Genomic DNA, 5,197 nt, shown 5'->3' on the forward strand with positions numbered 1-5,197 from the left:
AATTGTTAGAGGGGTGAGACAATGCAAGAGATAAATAACGCCTAGCTAGTTTTGAAAACCAGAGGGAACCTTATTACTCCCACAACCTACTGAAAAATTTTACATAGCAGATCAAGAAATATATGTCTAGGTAAGGTTTATCTGAGAACAACTGGTCTTTGCCCAAGATTTATCTACATGACACGCAGTAATTAAAAATACCAGACTGGTGGAACTAACCTTGAGTGTTTAACAGACATACTTTGAGGCCTATAGTAATTTGGTCAGAGGGACATAAAGGACAGTTTTTGCTCCTTGCCCTCCTAGGTCGACTAGTTCCAGGGGACTATGAGCATCTCTCAAAATATCCTATAATGGTGGTAGGTCACCTGTCCTCTTGATCAAGGAGGCTGAGGAGACCCCACCAGTTGGACTTGAACCAGTGTCCAGTCTATAAAATGGAGGGTCAACACAGAGGAATCATTTCCTCCACGCTTCCAAGCGAAGCCAACTATGGTCGAGCAGAACCTCTGACTTATCTTCACATAGGAGGAACTGGTAAAAGAAAGGAGCCAGGGGCTCCTCCCAAGCCCATGTGACCCCCTGAGGAACAGATCCTCAAAGGACCTTAAGACTAAAAATAAATCAATTTATCTGGACCAACTGTATGGGCTTACACACCCAAAAGGAAAGTATAATCAAAGATTAAAGGGGCCAATATAATTTCATAACAGTCCATATGTATAGCTAAAGGCTACATAACAAACGACAATGCCAGACAGGCGATACCTTCTTTTGAGTTGTTGGCCAGGGTGGCCAAAGGGATTCCCAGATAGTAACCCAGCACAGAACTGGGAAAATGAACAGCAGATCCCAATCTTATGTAAAGGAATATTGACAACTGCTTACCACTAGATGAGCAACAGCTGACCCTCCTAAAACAAAGCCCTCTAGATAGGCTGACTAGATTCACCAGAAGGGCAAGTAGTGGGGAATGGCTGGGGGTGCCAACACAGCAGACACGGATATCAGAGCATAAGTGCTCTAGTCGGGGGAGGGAGGCTATGGGAGGTGCTATCTGGGAAGTGGGTATAAAAATAAATAAATTAAAATAATAATAATTCTTCAAAGCATAAAAATTTGCTCCTTAATAATTGGTGGATGTGAAAAACATTATCATTGAAATCTACCTGATGACTTTATATCCATGCTCATATGCCAAGGAGCTCAGAAAGCAACCAACTGTGACTAGTAATAATCAGATATAGAGAGATTGGAATGTGTGTCTTAGTGTCAATTGTATTAAAAATGAATTTTTCTGCATGAAACTGTGTATTTTAATAATGCAATGGAGATCTTTTTTAAGTTTAAAACCTCATTTAATTTTATGTCTTATAGGGTTTATACGGAGTACAATATTGTATAACTGTATTAATTCAACTGTAAACATAGAGTTTATAATGAGTAAAAGATTATATAAGCGTAATAATTCATCTGTAAACCTAGAAATGTACAGCCAACTTTGAAGAGATGCATTCTTAGCTCTGGAAATTGTTATTGAATATGTCAATGCTGTTGCAATGAAATGCTTCTTCTAATTATATGGTTATTGAATAAATAATTTTTTTTAAAAAAGAAGCAAAGTTTTAAGATAAAGGAATGAGTCTTCCAGGCCTGTGCTAGACAACCACCCTGTGTAAGTCCTCTGAGACCATTCCCACAGAGCACTGCAACCGGAAAAGGGCATCTTAACTCTTTCCATGTGCTCAACCTGTCTAAGCCCCCTAGAACCCACAGGACTAACCTGCACTCACTTCTCTTCATTCTCAAAGCCTTGTTGGGCATACTCACATGCTCACTTTTTGAGCTGTCTTCATATTTCAAAGGCAATTGATCTGGAGGATGTGAGCTGAAATCTCAGACCTGCTGCTGACCAACAGAAACACCCTTCAGGGAAATGACCTTTACTCAGCTTCCTCTCCTAAGGGAATATTCCTGAGGTCCCTCGGCCAGGGCAGCAAGGACCTGGACAAAGCCTGCCTGTCTGGCTCCTTTTCACTTATGTGTTTATTTAGGCAGTACTGGAGATTGAATCCAGGGTCTTTATCATGCTAGGCAAGTGCTCTACTTCTACTGAGCTCCTTCCACAGCTCCTGTTTCCTTTCCCTGTCTAGCAGTTCTTCAGGTAAGGATTCTCAATAAGCACACAAGGCAAATTTGCTCATTCTCTTTATTCCACCCAATAAAAATAAATCCAAATGGTACCCAGATTTAAAACACCAATGAAGAAGTTAAAGGAAGAGAGAGGGAGGCACCCACCCACATATCATTCCATTCAGAGGCACTATCCCATATTTACTGTGGGGTTTATAATTAACATACAAGCTTAACTTGAAACAGAAATTTCTGGGTTCTCTTGTAATTTATACAAGAGTCTGGCTTATTCCAAAGTCAGATCACAAATAGGACTGGATTCCTGGCTGTCTCTGAAGGTCTTCTTGGTACTCCCCTTGGGTTTTCTGCAATCACTTAGCCCTGGGTATGACAGCAGGATGACAGGGGCTGGCCTAGCTCAGGTGCAGGCAGACAGAGCAGAGCAGTTGCTCCATACCACCCACTTACATCCCACTAGCTGCATGGAGCTGTCCACAGGCCTGCTGGAGAACCATCAGATTACACTCATGAATTCATTGTACCTTCTAGAGATCCCTACTATCTGTGTCCTACCTGTCATTGCCACCCCAGGCCCTCAGGCAAATGTGTTCAGTGAAGGCTGTGTGAGGCAGCTGCCTCTACAGTGCAGCTACTTGCCCAAGGCAGAGCCATGCAGCACCAACCTGTAAGCCCAGCTCTTGGAAGGTGGAAGCAGGAGGATCAGTAGTTCAAGGTTATCTTTAGTTGCACACCAAGTTCAAGACTAGTGGCTACATGAGGCTATGCCTCAAAAACAAACAAACCCCCCAAACTAAAAAAGAGCTATAATATCAGAACAAGAAGACTCCTCCTTTTGCAGAATGGGGAACTGAGATCAGAAATAAAAACTTCGTCTGGGACCATAGTATTATTTCCTGGTAGGTAGATGACTAGACTTCAGCTCTCAAACTCTCAGCTCAGGCATCTCTCCTCGTAATTCCAGAGACAGCTCAAGGTTTTCCACCTAGTGGTGAAAACTACACAGGACATGATTGATTGATTGATTAGGCCTGAGGTAGAACTCCCAGACACTGCCACAGATTACCTCAGGATGGAAGTGTGGGTCCAACAGGGTGGGTAATACCTCCACTAGGTCACCTGACTCTAGAGCTCCCCTTGACTTTGCTATAACTAGGAGTACTGCAATGATCTTCCAATTCCCAGAACACCTCTTGAAAACCTGGCCAGGTGAGCATAAGTCCTTTGAGAATCATCAGAATGGGGCCAGCAAGATGACTCAGTAGGTAAAAGTACTTGCTACAAAGCCTGACAACCTGAGTCTGATTCCCAGAGCTCACACAAAGGTAGAAGAGAAGTGATTCCACAAAGGTGCAGCATGAGCATGCCCATATACACACATCATACACACATCACATACAATATAATGAATAATTGTAATAATTTTTTGAAAGAAAAGAATCACTGGCTCTTACCTGAGGAACTAGCATGTTTATAAGCCTAATATGAGACATGGTGAATTGTAACAGAAGGAAAAGACCTTGGTTTTTATGTTTTCCAATAGAAAGACCATTTGTAAAACTCAGAAATCTTTCTGTCACCTTCAAGGTAGTTAAACATTATAGTAACTAATGAAACATAGCGTGATTTACTAGTATAATAATTAGTGGCACTTTGAACTGGTTTTATTTTAGTGTACAGCAGGATCATTTGAATATTTTTCATATTAGACACATTGTACACAAGGGCATTGGTTTATGGGTGAGTCTACAAACCCCTCCCCCAAAATCTGAAGAGTCCAGGCAACATGTTAGGAAAGCCTGCCACTGCTACCACATGAGCATACCTAGTTAGCAGGCACTTAAGAGAGGGAACTTGTAGGCAGAGAGTAAGAGGAAGCTCACTGAGTATACTTCATTTACCTCATAATTTAGGGGTGGTGGAGTTCTAGGTCTCACGTAGCCCAGGCTGGCCTAGAACTTGCTATATAGCTGAGGGTGGCCTTCAAATCTGGAGGCCTCTGGGATCACAGGTATGCACCACCACACCCAGCATATTTCATTCACCGTTCTGTTTATAACCAACCCTGCAGGCCATTATTTTCCAATGATCAATATTTTCCAATGATCAATATAAAATCATGATTACAAACCAAGATTCACATTTGGGTAGAGAAATTGTCGGGCAGAGCCAGATGCCATAGGATGTAACACATGACAAAGAGGACAACATAAAGCAGGTCACCTGATGCCAAATTTACTTCTCTGAAGGAGTACAAATTAGTACTCTTGATCCTCCAGGCTCCCAAGTGCTAGGATTACAGACCACCACACAGGTCAAGGCTGTTCTGCTTTTTTGTTTCGTTTTGGGGTTTTGGGTGTTGTTTTTTAAGACAGGGTCTCCCTACAGCCCTATAGTTAGCCTAGAACTTGCTATGTAGACCAGGCTGGCAGAGCTCCATCTGTCTCTGCTTCCTGAGTGCTGGGTTAAAAGGTTTGCATCACCACACCTGGCTGTTTTAATTTTTAATTATGTGTAATTGTATTTGTTTGTGTGAATGTATGCCACCTGTGTGCCAGTACCCACGGAGATCAGAGGTGTCAGATCCCCTGGAAGTGGAGTTGCAGGGGGTTATGAGCCATCATGAGTACTGGGAACTGAACTCAGGTCCCGAGCAAGCACTTTTAACTGCTAAACTGAGTGAAAGGAATAGCAAGTAACAAAGAAAATGGCCTATGCACAAACTAGTGTGGCAAACCATGTGCACAGCAAAGGAGCCCATTTCAACACTAACCCTAAGGTATCTCGAAGTCTATGCTATATATCCACTGGGTGTCACACTTAGGTTTTATAATAAAAAAGTAGAAAGAAAACAGTAAAACCAACATTTAAAATGCATAGTTTCTTAGAAATAAATGAAAACTTCTAACATTTAAGGATACTTATGCGCCCGTCCTCCAGGTGCATCCCCTCCCACTCCCCTCTGTTACTGATCTCAGCACACTATTACTGCCCCTGTACAACTCTCTCTCTCTCTCTCTCTCTCTCTCTCTCTCTCTCTCTCTCT

At 42.3% G+C, this 5,197-nt stretch overlaps 1 protein-coding gene across 5 annotated transcripts in view; it reads right to left on the reverse strand.

Moving 5' to 3' along the window:
• Herc3 (HECT and RLD domain containing E3 ubiquitin protein ligase 3) overlaps positions 1 to 5,197 on the reverse strand; it is a 125,058-nt gene that overhangs the window by 102,889 nt on the left and 16,972 nt on the right. The gene's annotated exons all lie outside the window — the stretch shown is intronic.

Source organism: Nannospalax galili, unplaced genomic scaffold (genome assembly GCF_000622305.1).
Source record: "Nannospalax galili isolate Female #2095 unplaced genomic scaffold, S.galili_v1.0 scaffold441, whole genome shotgun sequence".
Classification (NCBI taxonomy): Eukaryota; Metazoa; Chordata; class Mammalia; order Rodentia; family Spalacidae; genus Nannospalax; species Nannospalax galili.